This window comes from Capricornis sumatraensis, chromosome 7, assembly GCF_032405125.1.
Source record: "Capricornis sumatraensis isolate serow.1 chromosome 7, serow.2, whole genome shotgun sequence".
Taxonomy (NCBI): domain Eukaryota; kingdom Metazoa; phylum Chordata; class Mammalia; order Artiodactyla; family Bovidae; genus Capricornis; species Capricornis sumatraensis.
Window position 1 is genome coordinate 14,494,215 of NC_091075.1, and position 21,393 is coordinate 14,515,607.

Here is a 21,393-nt window from a genome sequence, read left to right on the forward strand (position 1 = left end):
GATGGCTTGGTAACACTAGTTGCTCAGACGTGTCTGACTCTTTACAACATCATAGACTGTACTCCACCAAGCTCCTCCATCCCCAGGATTCTCCAGGCAAGAATATTGGAGTGGACTGCCAATTCCCTTCTCCAGGGGCTCTTCCTAACCCAGGGATCAAAGCAGTTTCTCCTGCATTTCAGGCAGAGTCTTTACCATCTGAGCTATAGGTATTCTGATAGGTAACACTGGGGTTAAATAAAGAAATAGAACTAATTTTAAAAATTAATTACAGCAGTTTTAAATAACAAAAGCTAATTCCTTATTCACACTGCACACCCATTTTGGGTCAACTGTGAAGCTCACTGATCACAGTTACTCAGGGATTCAAGCTAATGGATGATGCCAGTCACTGGGCTAGAAGGCAAACAGAGTTCTAGGGGGTCTTGTTGTTCTTGTTCAATTGTTCAGCTGTGTTTGACTCTTTGCAACCCCATGCAGCACACCAGACTTCCCTGTCCTTCATTATCTGCCTAAGTTTGCTCAAACTCATGTCCATTGAGTCAGTGATGCTATCCAACCATCTCATCTGCTGTCACCCCCTTCTTTTCTTGCCCTGTCTTAACCAGCATCAAGGTCTTTTCCAATGAGTTGGCACTTTGCATCAGATGGCCAAAGAATTGCAGTTTCAGCTTGTACCAGCAGTTAAATGTTAAGACTGAAAATGACATGTGCCACTTCTTATAACTTGTTGACCAGAACTAGTCATGTGGCTTCTCCCCCACACAAAGCCGCCGGAAGTATTAGTCCTATAGTGCATTTTAGAGAAAGAGAGCCAGAAATACCTGGGAATTAGCACTAACGACTACTACACAAGCTTTCCAATGGGCATTGTGCATCTGGGCATCCCAGATAAACGCTTTACCGCAGCCTTTGGTTCTGACTCTTCTGCGGTGAGCTGTGTTAGTTCTTCCCACTTCCTGAGGCCAGAAGCTTTTTTATTGCTCCCATTTCAGTATTCAAGAACTGTATCTATAGCTAATCTTCCTGTCTACCCTTCCTGCACATTATCTGCATGTAAAGTAGTGGCTGTGGTGGTCTCCATGACAACCAAGACTATCTAGTGCTTTTGCTAAACCCCTAATCATGAGGTTGTTTTTTTTTTTCCCCACCTTTCTCTTTCTGTCTTTTCTTTATCAAAGCCAAAATCAGGTTTGTATAGAGAGCACATCATTTCTTCTTCACATCAAATAAAATATAAACCCTGGACTCACATCTCTGGCCTGAAATGATTACTCACAAGAGATATTTATTTTTAAAAAATCAAGAGGAGAATAAAAAGTAAAAGAATGATGTTAGAAGACAGAGAGGATCTTGTTAAATGAGAACACAGGGAAGGATTTCAAAGAAGGTAAGAGAAGGTTAATAAGGAAGGTAATGGATCAGTGTATGTTTTGGTGCAAATCCTTGACTATGTATTACATGCAGTCCCCAGATGTTTTTATGTACTCATTTTCTTTCATTTTGAAAGTTCAGATTCCTTGCATATAAAATGGGGAAATATAATACTCTTCCTACCTTACTAATGAGGTAGTTGTAAGAATAAAATTGACAAGTCCAAGTAAAAATGCAGTAAATGTAGAAAGTGCCGATCAGCTACAAAGTGCCGATCAGCTACATTCATTTTAACCAACATAAGAATGATGGTTACTATTAAAGAATCTCTGATGACTTTGGGAGGTTTGTAGAAGGCTTTAGAAATTTTCAACCTAGAATATGGCTTAACTCAGATGATTAAGACTTTCAGGTACAAGGTGGTGAATGACAGGCATAATCAAAGCTACTGAATGTGAGGCCACCAATTAAATAGTTTGCAGGAAGTCTTGCCAAGGGCCAAAATCCAGAGACATACTCCTCTGAGAAATGCCTTTGAATGATACTGATGAACTAAATAATTTAATAGCCTCCTATCCACCCACATCCTTCTTAAGATTTTAGCAAAATCAGACCCTGTTTACCAGTTCTTTTTAAAACGCATCTATTTAGGTTTCCATGACTGTAAGTATGTTCCCTCTCGTATCTCCTGTTACTCTCTCTCTGATACTTTTCATGAATCCTCTTCTTTCCCATCTCCTAACTGTGGCTACTTTCCCAAGTTTTGATAATCTGTTGTCATACATTAAAATGGCATCAACTAGTCATGTTTCAAAGACAATATAAAACTACACTTTCAGTGCTGGCTTCTGGATCCACACTTCCTCCTTCCTCTTAACAACAAAGTGAAGTGAAGTCACTCAGTCGTGTCCGACTCTTTGCGGCTCATGGACTGTAGCTTATAAGGCTCCTCCATCTATGGGATTTTCCAGGCAAGAGTGCTGGAGTGGATTGCCATTTCCTTCTCCAGGGGATCTTCCCGACCCAGGAATCGAAGCCGGGTCTCCCGCATTGCAGGCAGACACTTTACCGTCTGAGCCACCAGGGAAGGCCATACTTAACAACAAGGTTACGAGCAAAAACAGCTGGCTGCTATTGAGACACATTATACCAAGCCCCGGAAGAATTTTACACAAATTATTTTATCTACATGCAAACCTATGACTAGGTGAAAAAGCTATCCCCATTTTACAGAAGAGAGAACTAAACTTCAGAGAGGTAAAGCAATTTATCTATTTTATGGTAGACAGAGGAAGCATTCAAGCCCTAGTGTGGCTTATTTCAGGGCCTGGTCACCTTATTTTTATGCTTTAAAATTTTTCTTATGGACACATTATCAACATGTCAAAATCATGATACCCAGATTCAGAAACGCAAGCCAACATTTCATCCTCTCTTCACTATTCCTATTAATATATTAACGTTTGATTAATAGTTCAGTCTTAAAACCTCTGAATCATTATAAACTTCTCCAACGTCCTTCCACTGCCCCCAACCCCAGACACTAAATTCGTTCACTAGATTCATTGTTCCCAATATATTTCCCACCCAGAGCTTCTGTTCCGTTTCTTCTACCATTTTCCTCATGCTTGTACTCCTCCAGTAGCCTCCCCAAATTTCATTCTTATCTCACATCTCTCTCTCTGAATATTGTTCCAGACTAAGCCTCCTAAAGCACTGTTTCAGTCATCTCACTCTCTAAACTCAAATCTGAACCCCTGAACCCGATGCTGCAAGCATATGCTAGATCTACCCTGAGACATATTTTACCTTACTCCCTTGTAAAAAAATCCAACTAAGCTGAACTAATTGCTACTTCTTACATTTCTCTCCTCTGCCTTTCTTCATGTCATTGCATAAAACTCTAAAAACCCATTTTTACTTATGAAATCCTACTCATCACTGAGAGCTCCAATCAAATGCTCTTTCCTCCATGAAGCCCAGCTGAGTTTTTCCTTTAAGAAGAAGTCTTCAGTTCAGTTCAATTCAGTTGCTCAATCATGTCCGACTCTTTGTAACCCCATGAACTGCAGCACGCCAGGCCTCCCTGTCCATTACCAACTCCCAGAGTTCACCCAAACTCATGTCCATCGAGTCAGTGATGTCATCCAGCCATCTCATCCTCTGTCGTCCCCTTCTCTTCCTGCCCCCAATCCCTCCCAGCATCAGAGTCTTTTCCAATGAGTCAACTCTTCGCATGAGGGGGGCCAAAGTATTGGAGTTTCAGCCTCAGCATCAGTCCTTCCAATGAACACCCAGGACTGGTCTCCTTTAGGATGGACTGGTTGGACCTCCTTGCAGTCCAAGGGACTCTCAAGAGTCTTCTCCAACACCACAGTTCAAAAGCATTAATTCTTCCGTGCTCAGCTTTCTTCACAGTCCAACTCTCACATCCATACATGACCACTGGAAAAACCAGAGCCTTGACTAGGTGGACCTTTATTGGCAAAGTAATGTCTCTGCTTTTGAATATGCTATCTAGGTTGGTCATAACTTTTCTTCCAAGGAGTAAGTGTCTTTTAATTTCATGGCTGCAGTCACCATCTGCAGTGATTTTGGAGCCCAAAAAGATAAAGTCTGACACTGTTTCCACTGTTTCCCCATCTATTTCCCATGAAGTGATGGGACCAGATGCCATGCTCTTCGTTTTCTGAATGTTGAGCTTTAAGCCAACTTTTTCACTCTCCTCTTTCACTTTCATCAAGAGGCTTTTTAGTTCCTCTTCACTTTCTGCCATAAGGGTGGTGTCATCTGCATATCCTCTTCTAATTTCCAGAATATTTGATTCATACTATTAATGTGCTTTTCTGATACTACCTTAAGTTCTAGTCTGTGTGTTTATTTTCTACTGTAACACTGTAACCACTAGAAAGGAAAATATCTTTATTTATACATCTTTTATACATCTTCATATTTTTAAGAGTATCTAAAATAATGCTTTGCACATAGTAGGAAATCAAACACTGCTTGAATGAGCATGAGAGAGAAATTCAGGCATTGAGCATACCTTCAGAAAGATACATAAATCATAGAAATGAACAGTTTGTAAAGTTGAATTGACATTTTATGATATGCCTCATATGTAGTGTTATATATTAGTCATCAGTGACTGTGTTCAATTATTTATCTTCCAGAAGCTACAACTCAAGCAGAAAGGGATTTATTTTGGAGAGTCTATCTTAATTAAAGAGTATTTGCTGGATCTTTAACAGTCAACATTGGAGAGAAAGAGAGGCAATCATTTCCAAATTTTTCTACATTACCTACTATAACCATGCTTCATGCCAAAAAAACGTGATGTCTGTGTTGTGTGAAATGGTAAGTTGAATTTATGGCTTATAACAGAATTGAGAACTAAATTTGTGCAATTTCAGCAAAACAAAACATCATTTATAACATTACATGTTAAAAATAAATAGTTTTCTACTTTTTATTCAACCCCCAACTTCTTTCCTAAGGCATACCAGCCTCATATGTACAATATAAAGTCAGAAAAATTCACTATAGAAACTTAAAATTCAAAATGAGTCATTTTTAGCTGTGTTACTTCTTAAACCGTTTAAAGTTGTGCTTTATAAAGTATTTTAAAGCCATTGTCCTCTTAAGATTTCTTTGATTGGAAATGTCCACACTAGCAGTTGTGGAGTGGGACAAAAGCTGAGAGTTCATTTCAAACCTCTGGCTGCTGCGTGAATTTCTGTTCATCACTGATGAAGCCAGGCAGCCTCTGAACCTTACCATGAGGTGCCTAACATGGTAACTACTTCTGTTTTCAAACAGCTTCCACTGCCAGAACATTCTCTGTTGAACGAAATTCTACTTCTGTCCTCTAGAGTCTTGAACAATTGCCCTGATGTTTCTGAACACTACTGCAATCCTTTAATTACTTGAATACAGTTATCCTGCCTTCTCTTTCCCAAAGTGTTCTGAGAAAGGGGTTTACTTTTAATCCAGCATTAAAGGATATAATTATTTCAAAAACCTTAGATACTGTCGGGACCAAATGATCTTTAAACGTCTTCATTAGCAGTTTTGGCTGATCCTCATTCTCCCTCATCTCCTAAACACCCTCAGTCACCTGCTCTGCCTGCTTTATCAAAGGGAGTCTAATAGGATTTGTTCCTGACACAGGAAACCATTAGAATATTTAGAAGGCATATTAGAACTTCATATATTCATGTAGTTATGGAACTAAGGATCCATTTTGTTACCGTCCTGACCTTGCACTCCCATGAACTGGCTCATCTCTGATTGCTTTGAACTCCATCTTTGTACCTAAACTTCACTCACTTTCCCTCTTTCTGAACCAGACATCTACCTGTTTGCTTTACTAATATGGCTGGAGTATCCTTTAAGGAATTTGCTTGTGTATATTTTGAATATTTTTTCTTCCTCTCTTTCTCAATAGTATCCTGAGGGCATTTTCCCTAACCCACAGCCCCCATGAGCCAAGACCCAAAGAAAAAGGCCACTGTGCACTGTTTGAGACAGAAAGATTTAGAAGTCAAGTTGAAGGCTGAATTTTTCTGCTCCTAGAAACAAGATGATTCAGAGGCCGTGAGAGGGGAGGAATTCTGATTGAGAAAGCTGAGAGGCACCTCAGACTAGAGAGGAAGAGGTGGAGAAGCCAGAGTCCTCAAAGTGTGGGTGGAGTCTGGGAAAAGTAGTGGGGGAAATAGGTCAGGAACAGGCACAGGAAGAATCAAGATGGTGAAAACTTACTGCTCAGCTATAGTCAGAGGAAGACCAACAATCACGGCAATTATTTTTCAGTGCCCTGAAAAGCCTATCTCTGCACCTTTCCTTTGTAGTATTTGTGGAATTGTGATTTTTACATTTGTGTCTGACTGTTGGATTACTGTGTGCCTCTCTCCAACTCAGGCTGTGTTTCCTGAGGAACAGACTGGACTGGGTCCAGTTCACGTATCACTGTGTCTCAGGCACCTGGAATGGTATCTGACACATAGTAGGCATTCAACAAATACTGGTTGAATGTATGTAGTATGAAAAATAAATGATATTAATGTGAAGAGACTACAAGTTAGTCAAGAAGAGGTAATTAGCTATCCATGTATGCTTAAGTTAACCAACAGGACCACCAGTATATACTTTCTCATAGTGTTGTTTGAGTTTTCCTCAACTACAACTTTGGTGCGGTCATAATACTTCATTAAACAGCCTACTTAGTTAGGCACCATAAAACAGACACATTTGAACTAAACAGAAGCCCTCGACAACCTGGAGGCCACCAGCATAAAGCCCATTGAGGAAGAGCAACACCAGCGGCGTCCTGGCAGAAAGAACTGCACACGCGGTGCCTAAACGCAGAAGATTCCAAGTTTGGGTAAGCTGAGTGTTACATAAGAAGCTAGGGTCAGCCAACACAGGTTGCTCCCAAACATCACACCTAGCTTCTGTTCCAAAACTCATTTTTGGACTATCTCAAGAGGTTCTTTTTAAAAATTATTTATTCATTTATCTAAGTATTTCTTGGAGCCAGTTTGAATATTTGAAGTCATAGAACATTGATAATATCAAAGAAGCTGACTCTGTTCCATTTTTTGTTATTTGAAGCACTTAATCAAATGATGAGTGAATTGTTTGTTTGAATAGGAGTAATTTTTAAAGGAGTTGTTTAGTATATGAACTGTTATATGGAAGCCAGGCTTACCTCCTTGGACCTTGAAGCCCAGCTAACCAGACTGGTTTTTTTTCTCTTTCCTTGACAAAGGGCTTAAAGCCAGGCTAGATCTTTTAGAATCTCAAAATAAGTATTTATACTTGTTAAGGAGAGAAAGGGACTCAAAAGCAATTATTCTGATCTTATAAAGCCGCTGTCAGTTGTATCATTCACATTAGCCATGCAGCACAGGCATCTTTCCATAAGCTCTTCTTAATGAAATGTTTTGTTTTGGTTGTTTTGTCTTTGTGGTTGATTTTTTTTCTGCTTAAGTTGAGATGGAGAAAGAAATAAAGTAGGATGTTGCGCTTTCCCTCCTTCTCCACAATCCTCTCTATCATCTTTAACTCAAACTTCTATATTCAATCTACTTTAAAACAACTTTGCAATTTGGGAAAGAGAAAAAGGGAATAGGGAAGGGAAAACAGGAATTCTTATTGGGACTGGTATAACAATTGCCAGAAAGTTTGCATAGGCATAGCCCGGACATGGAAGCCACCTAGATGTCCATCAGCAGATGAATGGATAAGAAAGCTGTGGTACATATACACAATGGAATATTACTCAGCTATTAAAAAGAATGCATTTGAATCAGTTCTAATGAGGTGGATGAAACTGGAGCCTATTATGCAGAGTAAAGTAAGCCAGAAAGAAAAACACCAATACAGTATACTAACGCATATATATGGAATTTAGAAAGATGGTTACGATAACCCTGTATGCGAGACAGCAAAAGAGACACAGATGTATAGAACAGTCTTTTGGACTCTGTGGGAGAGGATGAGGGCGGGATGATGTGGGAGAAGGGCATTGAAACATGTAGAATATCATATGTGAAACGAATCACCAGTCCAGGTTCGATGCAGGATACGGGGTGCTCGGGGCTGGTGCACTGGGATGACCCAGAGGGAGGTGGGAGGGGGATTCAGGATGGGGAACACGTGTACACCCATGGCGGATTCATGTCAATGTATGGCAAAACCAGTACAATATTGTAAAGTAAGATTAATTAATTAATTAATTAATAGAAAAAGATTAAAAAAAAGCACCGAGAGGACAGCAAGCATGCTATCAGGATTCTTCTGCTCCCCTCCCCACACTAACGTCACTGCTCTGTGAGAATGGTTGCTCTTCAAGATTCAGTCAATGCTTCTCTGACCATCTCAGAAGTTTCCTTCCACGCTATGATTTGAAACCATGGGTTTAATTTTCATTTGTTTCTTTTTTACGTCTTTCTTTCTTTTTTGTCTGTGGCTGTGCTGGGTCTTCATCGCTGTGCGGGCTTTTCTCTAGCTGTGGAGAGCGGGGGCTGCTCTCCTATCGCTGAGCTCAGTCTCTAGGACACAACGGGACTCAGTAGCTGCAGGTCCTGTGCTCTAGAGGACAGCCTCAACAGTTGCGGTGCACAGGCTCAGTTGCTCCACCACATGTGGGATTTCCCCAGATCAGGAATCAGACCCACGTCTCCTGAATTGGCAGACAGATTCTTTACCACCGAGCCACCAGGGAGCCCCTCGGTTTGTTTCTTTTTAAATGACTTGATTTTAAAAGTGATGAATGAAAACATTTTCTCGTAAATTCATATTATAAAATATAATAGACATTTAGAGTTTGTTATTTTCCATTCTCAAAAGCATGCAAAAAATTAAGATAAGAAAATAGCTCCAAAGAGCCACTAAATTCTGCTCAGTGTGCTTACTTGAAGCATTGCTAAGCCAGTATTACATTTAAGTGTTTCGATTCATATATCATTTACTTAGGTACATAAAGAATAATTGATCTAATTTTGGAAACTCATGCTTTCTTAGTATTTGTCAAGTCCTGAAAACATAAAGTTATCTAAATGCATGTTTATTCCTACTCTTTTAAAATGTAAACATCCTTAGCTAAGATTATAAAATACTTATTGATGTCACAACAATTTTTTAATGCTTACATTTTCTTATTTAAAATTGATATAGGCTAATTATGTCAAATATTGGGTATGTGTGCGTATTTGTGTATAATTGTGCATAATGTAGAGATTTTATGATGCATATTAAATGCTAATATTTGTATATGTAATATAATATACATACTATACTGTATATGTAATATAACATTAAAAACAGTTCAGTTCAGTGGCTCAGTCATGTCTGATTCTTTGCAACCTCATGGACTGCAGCATGCCAAGCTTCCCTGTCCATCACCAACTCCCAGAGCTTACTCAAACTCATGTCCATCTAGTCAGTGATCCTATCCAACCATCTCATTCTCTGTTGTCCCCTTCTCCTCCTGCCTTCAATCTTTCCCAGCATCAGGGTCTTTTCAAATGAGTCAGTTCTTCACATCAGGTGGCCAAAGTATTGGAGTTTCAGCTTCAGCAACAGTCTTTCCAATGAATATTCAGGACTGATTTCCTTTAGAATAGACTGATCAGATCTCGCAGTTCAAGGGACTCTCAAGAGTCTTCTCCAACACCACAGTTCACTAACATCAATTCTTCGATGCTCAGCTTTCTTTATAGTCCACCTCTCACATCCATACATGACTACTGGAAAAACCATAGCTTTGACTAGATGAACCTTTGTTGGCAAAGTAATGTCTCTGCTTTTTAATATCCTGTCTAGGTTAGTCAAAGCTTTTCTTCCAAGGAGCAAGCATCTTTTAATTGCATGGCTGCAAGCAGCAGTCTGCAGTGATTTTGGAGCCCAAAAAAACTAAAGTCTCTCACTGTTTCCATTGTTTCCCCATCTATTTGCCATGAAGTGATGGAATCCAATGCCGTTATCTTAGTTTTTTGAATGCTGGGTTTTAAGCCAACATTTTCACTCTCCTCTTGCATCAAGAGGCTCTTTAGTTCCTCTTTGCTTTCTGCCATAAGGATGGCGTTATCTGCATATCTGAGGTTATTGATATTCCTCCCAGAAATCTTGATACCAGCTTGTGTTTCATCCAGCCTGGCATTTCACATGATATACTCCGCATATAAGTTAAATATGCGGGATGACAATATATAGACTTGATGTACTCCTTTTCCTATTTGGAACCAGTCTGTTGTTCCAAATCTGGTTCTAACTGTTGCTTCTTGACCTGCATACAGATTTCTCAGGAGGCAGGTCAGGTGGTCTGGTATGCCCATCTCATGAAGAATTTTTCACAGTTTATTGAGATCTACACAGTCAAAAGCTTTGGCATAATCAGTAAAGCAGAAGTAAATGTTTTTCTGGAACTCTCTTGCTTTTTCGATGATCCAATGGATGTTGGAGAAGGAAATGGCAACCCACTCCAGTGTTCTTGCTTGGAGAATCCCAGGGACGGGGGAGCCTGGTGGGCTGCCATCTCTGGGGTCACACAGAGTCGGACACGACTAAAGCGACTTAGCAGCAGTGGATGTTGGCATTTTGATCTCTGGTTCCTCTGCCTTTTCTAAATCCAGCCTGAACATTTGGAAGTTCATGGTTCATGTACTGTTAAAGCCTGGCTTGGAGAATTTTGAGCATTACTTTCCTAGCGTGTGAGGTGAGTAAAATTGATAAATACAGATGTATCATAATTATGTGTGGACTTGACTTTATATATGATAATGCAATTATTGAGCATAAATGAATATATGTTCATATATAAATACATTATGTAGTGTGTGTATGGGCCGCCCTGGTAGCTCAGCTGGTAAAGAATCTGCCTGCCATGCAGGAGACCCTGGTTTGATTCCTGAGTTGGGGAGATCCCCTGGAGAAGGGATAAGCTACCCAATCCAGTATTCTTGGGTTTCCCTGGTGGCCCAGATGGTAAAGAATCTGCCTGCAATGCGGGAGACCTGAATTCAGTCCCTGGGTTGGGAAGATTCCTGGAGGAAGGCATGGCAACCCACTCCCAGGCATGGCAACCCGGTACTTTTGCCTGGAGAATCCACACAGACAGCCCACGGTGCTGGTGGGCTACAGTCTATAGGGTTGCAAAGAGTCGGACGTTACTAAGCACAGCACAGGACAGTGTGTATATATACACACACACAGGTCCTATAAACAACATAATATGAACATTGGTTTCCTGCATAGTATCAATAATACAAATCTTCCTTGGGACGCATCCTCAATCTCCCACCTAACCCTATCGTATCCCTCTTTTACTTTCTATCCATATAGTGTGTGTAGGTTCCCTTCCCCATTCAACCCATGAATGAAGAAATTACTCAAGCATAATCCAATCAAAGCAACATAGTCTGCAGGGATTAGATCAGATTCATTCTATCATCCTGGAAATTTTCAAAGTCATAATGGCCCTCAGAGTGGTTTTTCTTTACCAGTTGAGACAGACTGATTTTAAGATGGCTCCTGATGTTCACATCTTTGTATAAATTTCTCTTTTATGTGACTTACTTTCCACCAATGGAGTATAGCAAAGATGATGCGATATCACTCTAGTCTTTGCTGGTTTAATAAAGTAAGGAGTCAGGCTAGAAAAGCTCAAATGGCTTTTGAGGCTGCAGGCAGCCTCTAGGAGATGACAATTACCTCTAGGAATTCGGAAAGTCTCTGGCCCATGGTCAGAAAGTCTCTGACCCTCAACCCTACAACCACAAAGAAATTTGACCAACATTCTGAGTAACCTGGGAAGTAGACTCTTCAGCACTCAGACCTCCAGATAAGAATGCATCTCAGCCAACATTTTGATTGCAGTACTTTAAGACACTAGGCAGAGGACCCAGCTCAGTTGTGCCCGGACTCCTGACCTACAAGAGAAGTGGACTATTTTCCATCCCTGAGAATGGCTTTATTTAGAAATTCATCACCTACAGATGGAAAAGAATAAATCTTTTTAGATGTGGATTTCTGACATCATTGCATCAATCAAAACCAGAGAATTGTATTCCATGAAAGTGACAGAATTGATATAGTATGTGTTGCCTGTGTTAACAGACAATTCATGGCTAATTAATCAAAGACACTGCTGAGAACATCTTTATCTCATCAAAGTTTAACTCTTAGCTGGATGTATTGGGCAGTGAGACTCTTCTGCTTGCTTTGGCTGGTTCAACCATAATCCACAAACATTTTTACCTCCAACTCTCGTCTTCTCTCTCCAGTATGACTAAGAACATCTCGGCAACATGTCAGCGTCAGCATCTCTTTTCTCTTTTTACTTTTAGGATGGCAACTTCAATTAGTGGCTTGTCCTCCTACTTTCATATGCTCTCTGTACAGCAATATTTTACTTGTGATTATCCCAGCCCTCCTACTGATTCCATTAAAGAGTAAGCCAGGAGCAGCTTTTTCTGACTCAAGCTTTCTGTTCCTCCTTTGTTTTTCCTGGCAGATACAGTTCCTTTATTATATGTAACACCTACGGTAATTGCTGCTGCTTCAAAAAATCTTTTCTGAATGTTATTAAGACATGCGAAACGAAAAAAAAGTGTTCACAAAATAGAGATATTACTTTTATTTACATTTCTGCATTCTCTAAGGGAAGAAAGTAAGTGGAAAGCTTTCACCCTGGTGTCTCATTAATTCTGACAACACCCCTAGAGGCAGGGAAGTGACGAGAACCATTATTCTTGTTATAGTGGAAAAAACACTGAAAAACCCAGAGAGGTTAGATATCTTGTTGTAGGTGACACACAGTTATTGGGAGCCTGGAGGGAAAAAACATACACACAAACTTCGGGTTTCTGACTCTGAGGTACTTCAGTCATTTCTCTTCTCTACTTATAGGTATCTGATTGTGAAGTCCACCTTACTTTCAAATGTTGCAGGCAATTAATTATGTGAAAAAAATGTCGGTAACCCAAACCCCAAAAGACCTCAGACAAACCTTCTACTTGTCCAGACTTACCAATATGAAGTATCACATTTCCAAGTGAACATTCAAGCATGAAGTACAAAAGGTACGATGAGGTGATGGAACGGCAAACACAAAGGGCTGTATCCCCTCCTCCTGGGATGTCACCATGTATAAGCTAGAAACCAGAAAGCTATCAATACATTTACTCAGAGTCTTTTGCAGTTAGGACACTGAGTACAAATTAGGCGCTGACAATAAGGGGTACTTGTGCAAAATGGCGGAAGGCAGAAGTGAGGGGGAAGCCATTTTTAGGCTCATTAGTTTGCCACTGCTGACAGGCACAGTCATGGAGATGTTTAGGCTTTTGCCTCTGCCACACATGGAGAGGTCAGCTGAGCTGACTTTGGGAAGCCAGTGCTTCATGGAGGAATCCAGGGCGGAGCGTCCTTTCGGTCCTGCGACCACAGCTGTGCGCGTGTTTCCTGCTTGTGAAGCGTGAGTGATGTAAATGGGAAGCGCGTAGGTTTAGAATAGACCTGAATTCTGCATTCTGCCAGTGTCTTTTATGCGCTTTGCAGTCATTAGTGACTTAACTCCCTTGGATCCTAAGGGGAAGAAACTGGATTCAGTTCCCTTTTCTGTAAAATAAATATAATAACACCACTTCTAAGGATTATAAGGAAGATTAGAGTGAATCTACCCTGAAACATCACGCACAGGGTCTTGGATCAGATGCCCAGTCCATGAGAACAAAAACAGTGTTCTGTTTGACTCACCACGCTATTATGTAAGTGTTCAATAAGTATCTGTTTAATGAGTGTAAAAGCCTATCAAGTATGAATGTAGGAGTTCAAATATTTCTCTGTAGAATCTCTCCACTTGTGAAGAGTTTTTGAGTACAAAAAAGATCTTCACAACATGGATAATCACGATGGTGTGATCACTCATCTAGAGCCAGACATCCTGGAATGTGAAGTCAAGTGGGCCTTAGAAAGCATCACTACAAACAAAGCTAGTGGAGGTGATGGAATTCCAATAGAGCTATTTCAAATCCTGAAAGATGATGCTGTGAAAGTGCTGAGCTCAATATGCCAGCAAATTTGGAAAACTCAGCAGTGGCCACAGGACTGGAAAAGGTCAGTTTTCATTCCAATCCCAAAGAAAGGCAATGCCAAAGAATGCTTGAACTACCGCACAATTGCACTCATCTCACATGCTAGTAAAGTAATGCTCAAAATTCTCCAAGCCAGGCTTCAGCAATACGTGAACCGTGAACTTCCTGATGTTCCAGCTGGTTTTAGAAAAGGCAGAGGAACCAGAGATCAAATTGCCAACATCTGCTGGATCATGGAAAAGCAAGAGAGTTCCAGAAAAACATCTGCTTCTGCTTTATTGACTATGCCAAAGCCTTTGACTGTGTGGATCACAATCAACTGTGGAAAATTCTGAAAGAGATGGGCATACCAGACCACCTGACCTGCTTCTTGAGTAATCTTTATGCAGGTCAGGAAGCAACAGTTAGAACTGGACATGGAACAACAGACTGGTTCCAAACAGGAAAAGGAGTACATCAAGGCTGTATATTGTCACCCTGCTTATTTAACTTCTATGCAGAGTACATCATGAGAAACGCTGGGCTGGAAGAAGCACAAGCTGGAATCAAGATTGCAGGGAGAAATATCAATAACCTCAGATATGCAGATGACACCACCCTTATGGCAGAAAGTGAAGAGGAACTAAAAGCCTCTTGATGAAAGTGAAAGAGGAGAGTGAAAAAGTTGGCTTAAAGCTCAACATTCAGAAAACAAAGATCATGGCATCTGGTCCCATCACTTCATGGGAAATAGATGGGGAAACAGTGGAAACAGTGTCAGACTTTATTTTTGGGGGCTCCAAAACCACTGCAGATGGTGACTGCAGCCATGAAATTAAAAGACGCTTACTCCTTGGAAGGAAAGTTATGACCAACCTAGATAGCATATTCAAAAGCAGAGACATTACTTTGCCAACTCAGGTCCGTCTAGTCAAGGCTATGGGTTTTCCTGTGGTCATGTATGGATGTGAGAGTTGGACTGTGAAGAAGGCTGAGCACCGAACAATTGATGCTTTTGAACTGTGGTGTTGGAGAAGACTCTTGAGAGTCCCTTGGACTGCAAGGAGATCCACCCAGTCCATTCTGAAGGAGATCAACCCTGGGATTTCTTTGGAAGGAATGATGCTGAAGCTGAAACTCCAGTACTTGGGCCACCTCATGCGAAGAGTTGACTCACTGGAGAAGACTCTGATGTTGGGAGGGATTGTTGGCAGGAGCAGAAGGGGGCAACTGAGGATGAGATGGCTGGATGGCATCACGGACTCGATGGCCGTGAGTCTGAGTGAACTCCGGGAGATGGTGATGGACGGGGAGGCCTGGCGTGCTGCGATTCATGGGGTCGCAAAGAGTCGGACACAACTGAGTGACTGAACTAAACTGAACTGAGGGAGGTGATTTGGAGCCTGGCACATGTTTCAAAAGAGTGTGCTACATTTAGTCCCAATCTAGCAGATGTAAGTCACCCTCTCATTATATTCAGTATCATTAATATAATCATCATCAATGGAATACTTTATTTCTTGAAATATTGTTTCCCTCCACTTGAGGTTCTGAGTTTGTATGAACCATATGAAGAGATTTCTTTCACTCTCTAACATTATAAATTTCACCCAATTCTCAACCCCAAACCTAGAGCCTGTTTCTTCCCCTGAGTCTGTGCTACCTTAGTTATCCAGACTAGAATATTAATTAAGTTCATATTATTGCAAGCAGCGTCAACAACAAAATAGCTCAGAACATAGTAGGAAGATGAGGAATATTACTTTAGTTTTGTAGGGCTTCTCATAGAACAAGTGGGTGAATGCAACTCAGCTTCTCAAAGGACTAAAATCCATAAGTGTAAACCTATTAATAATCATGAGAATATTTTTTCTTTTTGTGTGCTTCATTCTTCTCTTTGGACTCCCTAGTTAATGTAGCAGAATTTGATTGTCAGCAATTCCTAGTTTGCATGTTATAGCTCCAGTCACACAGAAACTGAATCCCTCTCTAGTTCCAGTTCCAAGCTCCTGGGTAAGAAACTTGAATTGACCCTGCTTGGGTGTTGACACACTCCTATTGAACTGCAAAACTCCACAAGGGCAGTAACTGCATATGTTTTGATTACCTATAACACAGTGCACATAGCCAATGTTCAATAAATGATTACTGCATGAATGAATGGTCTGATCAGTTGTGGCCAGACAAGTAGACTCATGCACAAATGTGGCAGCCAGGAGTCTGTCCTTGTGCACTGAATGCGGGATGCAGTTAAGAAAGCATTCCTGTGCTAGACTGACCCTCCAAAATGTACCAGCTATAGCTACTCTTTAATGTTGCTACTGTTTCCTCTCCAGCTTCCCCCCACTCTCTTCCCTCACTGCCCACACTATCTGTTCTCTGATAACAAGTCTTTTCTTATATTCAAGTCTTTAGGGGCTTCCCTGGTGGCTCAGACGGTAGAGCGTCTGCCTGCAATGTGGGAGACCTGGGTTCGATCCCTGGGTCAGGAAGATCCCCTGGAGAAGGCAATGGCAATCCACTCCAGCACTCTTGCCTGGAAAACCCCATGGATGGAGGAGCCTGATAGGCTACAGTCCATGGGGTCACAAAGAGTCGGACAGTCCATGGGGTCGCAAAGAGTCGGACACGGCTGAGCAACTTCACTTTCACTTTCTAGTTTCAGTTTGGCCTGGAATCTGTGTCTACTTGTCTTTTAAATGGCAATGTATTCCCGTCTTTTAACTGGTCAGTGCCACCAGATCACCTAATCTTCCTACCATAAAATGCCTCTCTAGTTCCTTAGTATCTTACCATGTTGTTTATTTCCTTCATAGATAGCATTTACCACAATCTATAAAACCCTGTGTATTAATTTGCTTTTTATTTATTTTCTCCTCCAAGTAGTTCACAAGCTTAAGTACCATATAAATATCTGTTTTGGTCGCTGCTTTAGCTCCCAAGTTTAGTACAGTGTCTGAATTACTATAGGGCTCCACATGTTTGTTGAATCAATGTGGTAAGACTCCAGACTCTTCTTATGAATGTTCACATTTTTCACAGAAATGATAATAATAAAACACAAGGATAAAATCAGAATATCTGAATTTATGTCCTAGATCTGCCATCCCATAGCCAAAAAAATTTTTTTAATCAGTAGCCTTCTGTTTCCTCATTATAAAATGGCAAAGTTTTAAGTTTAGCTGCCTAAATTTTCCATGGAATTATTTAAAGATCAAACAAGTTGTTACATAAGATCATTTTGTGATTGAAAAGTGGAATAACAATGTTATTTATAGTATAGGTATTAATTGTATAGAAACATTAATAATCAATTAAATTTAATAGTAACAGCTATTAACATTAAACAGTTTGCCAGCAGTCAACTGGCAAGGACTTAACTTATTCCAAGGTGATAGGACTATACATTGTACGGTTTCTGTATGGAATAACACTTGATCATTTTCCCAAAGTTTTTAGGAGACTCGTAGCACAATCAATGACATTGTCTGCCCACAATGACACTGTCTTCCACAATGCTCTTCCAACTTTGCTCAGATCTGTCTCCTGACGAAGGCTTTCTTAAAATTCCCATCTGGAAATAACTGCTCCCTTTTCTAACTTATTCCACACTTTATGTGCTTTCCCATGGGCACTTCTCTTATCACTGTGTGAAGTACAGGGAGTCCGAGAGGACAAGACAGGGAGAATTCAAAAGCTACCAGTAGGACAGTCTGGTGCTGCCTGACTCTGGGCGACAACCTGCAGCAGAGAGAAGTTTCCGTCATTATTGCTGGGTTGCTTTTCCCCCAGAAAGAGGGAGAGGATAGGTCAGTGGCAAAGAGGAGGAAAAGTGATGTTAACCAGGAAAGGAAATGAACCACAGGAAAACAAAGAATGTCACTAGGATGCCCATGCCCCACGTACTGAAGAGAACATCCACTATGGTTTCTGAAAACTTGGAAAGAAACACTAAGAAAAGCAAGACTCTATGTGTCCCATAAATTACTTAGCTATAATGATGATAATACAATAACAACAACTAATTTTAAAGTATTTATTATGTGTCAGCCACTGTGCTGTTTTCTAGGTCTTACCACCTCATTTATGTATAACAATTCTGTGAGTAGGTACTATTATTATATCCATTTTTGAGATTGAAAACTGATACCTATAAAGGTTAAGTAACTTACTTGAGCTAATAGGTGACTGACTTAAGATCCTGCTCTGGACCACTAGGCCATAATGCCTCTCCACAGTGAGATTTGAGTAGAAGGTATCATTAATTTCCAAATAGAATTCACAGATATTTGCTAAATATATGATATTTCTCATTGATTATTCTCTATAGCTTTATTTTATGCATATTTGCATTGAGTAAAGAAGAAAAAAATTGTTCGTATAGTTATTGTTCAGTTGCTGAGTCACGTCTGATTCTTTGTGACCCCATGGACTGCAGCATGCCAGGCTTCCCTGTCCTTCACTGTCTCCAGGAATTTGTTCAAACTCATGTCCATTGAGTTGGTTATGCTATCTAACCATCTCATCCTCTGCTGCCCCCTTCCCCTTTTGCCTTTAATCTTTCCCAGCATCAGGGTCTTTTCCAATGAGTCGGCTCTTCTCATCAAGTGGCCAAAGTATTGGAGCTTCAGCTTCAGGATCAGTTCTTCCAATGAATATTCAGGACTGATTTCCTTTAGGATTGGCTGGTTTCATCTCCTTGCAGTCCAAGGGACTCTCAAGAGTCTTCTCCAGCACCACAGTGCAAAAGCATCAATTCTTCGGTGCTCAGTTTTCTTTGTGGTCTAACTCTCACATCCATACATGACTACTGGAAAAACCATAGCTTTGACTAGATGGACCTTTGTCAGCAAAGTGACATCTCTGGTTTTTAATATGCTATCTAGGTTTGTCATAGCTTTTCTTCCAAGAAGCAAGCATCTTTTCATTACTTGGCTGCAGTCACCGACTGCAGTGATTTTGGAGCCCAAGAAAATAAAATATGTCAGTACTTCTACTTTTTCCCCTTCTATTTGCCATGAAGTGATGGAACAAGTTGCTATGATCTTAGTTTTTTGAATGTTGAGTTTTAAGCCAGCTTTTTCACTCACCTCTTTTACCTTTATCAAGAGGCTCTTTAGTTCCTCTCCACTTTCTGCTACTTGAGTGCTATCATCTGCCTATCTGTGGTTGATATTTCTCCTGGAAGTCTTGTTCCAGCTTGTGATTCATCCAGCCTGGCATTTCACATGATGTATTCTGCATATACACAGGCTCAATCCCTGGGTTGGGAAGATCCCGGGAGGAGGGCATGGGAAATCCCATGGACAGAGGAGCCTGGTGGGCTACCGTCCATAGGGTTGGAAAGAGTAGGACAGGACTGAAGCCACTTAGCACTTGCACACGCACTCTGCATAGAAGTTAAATAAACAAGGTAACAATATACAGCCCTGTCATACTCCTTTCCCAGTTTTGAACCAGTCAGTTGTTCCTTGTCAGGTTCTAACTGTTGCTTCTTGACCTGCATGCAGGTTTCTCAGGAGACAAGTGAGGTGGTCTTGTATTCCCATCTCTTTAACAATTTTCCAGTTTGTTGTGATCCACACAGTCAAAGGCTTTAGCATAATCAATGTAGCAGAAGTAGATGTTTTTCTGGAACTCCTTTACTTTCTCTATGATCCAGTGAATGAATGTTGGCAATTTGATCTTTGGTTCCTCTGCCTTTTCCAAACCCAACTTGTACATCTGGAAGTTCTCGGTTCACGTACTCCTGAAGCCTAGCTTGAAAGATTTTCAGCATAACCTTACTAGCATGCGAAATGAGTGTAACTGTCTGATAGTCTGAACTTTCTTTGGCACTGCCCTTCTTTGGGATTAGAATAAAAACTAATTTTTCCAGTCATGTGGCCACTGCCTTGTTTGACAAGTTTGCTGATATATTGAGTGCAGCACTTTAACAGCATCATCTTTTAGAATTTTAAGTAGCTAGCTGGCGTTTCATCACCTCCAATAGCTTTGTTAGTAATTAGTATTTCTTAAGTGACCCAGATAGAGGTATTTCAAACAGTAGAGACACTACTAAGCAAAATCCCACTGGGCCTTTTGTGGTGTCTTTTTATGTTCATATTAATCTCAATTACTAGACAGGCTGCTTCTTGTGGGCTGGATTTGAGCCCAGCTCAAATCAATTTACATTTGTGTGAACTTGGACAAATTATCTAATCTCTCTATGCGTTAGTTGGGCTTCCCAGGTGGCTCTGGGGTAAAGAATCTGCCTGCCGACACAGGAGACACGGGTTTGATCCCTGGGTCAGAAAGATCCCCTGGAGAAGGAAATGGCAACCCACTCCAGTATTCTTCCCTGAAGGATCCCATGGACTGAGGCACCTGATAGACTGCAGTCCAGGGGGGTCGCAAAGAGTCAGACACAGCTGAGCATACACCCTTTAGTAACCTAATATATAAATGGAGATGATATCATCGAACTATTGTAAAAAGTAAATTTCTGTTTCCTTAACCCTTCACAGGTTTTGCTCACAGAAAACATCCAGTAAATATTATCCTGTAGTTGTTGTTGCTATTAGTAAACCACTGATGTTTGGTTGAACAACCTTTGGCGAGTACACAGGCTAGTTTCTCCCTGATGTTTCTTTCTTAGCCCTCAGTACTGCTGCACATGGCAAGTGTTAGAGAGCAGGAAAGAAAGAGCAAGAGAAATTGGGCATTTGATTTTAACCACATATTGGGACTTAGAATTTTTAAAAGTTTTCATAATCTACTGTGATGTTGTACAATACACATAGTGAAGTGAATCATTTGGTTTTAAAAAGTAATTTTTCTAATTTTTAAAAATATTTACTTATTTATTTGGCTGCACCAGGACTTAATTGTAACATGTGGAATCTTCAACCTTCACTGTAGCAGGTGAACTCTTAGTTGCGGCATGTGGGATCTAGTCTCCTGGTCAGAGATCAAACCTAGGTTCCCTGTATGGAGATTGCGAAGTCTCAGTCACTAGACGAGCAAGCAAGTGCCCCAAAGTACATTTTCACTGAATTACTTTTCTTAATTACCACTGCCCTACCTATACTCTAGGTAGGATATAGCTTTTCCATTTCTATCATTTACACAGTGAGAGGCTAATGAAATATTTAGAATATTTATTCTTTCAATATTTAAATTTAATCAGCTTTAAGAATAGACAAAATAATCCAAAGAATCAACATTGAATAAGCCAAGAGCTGTGTATGCCACGCATTCTCATCTGGACAACTGCAAGTCCTTTCCCTTGGCCCTGATCAAAGAGCATACATGTTCCTGCAGCCAAATGGGTTAAAGCACAATCAGTGCACATACACACACATAGAAAATGTAATGAACAAACTTTTTTCTTTAAACTTTGACATAGAATTAACTTTCAAAATAGGTATGAAAAATGGCTCAGATAATAAAGTAGAAATAGAGA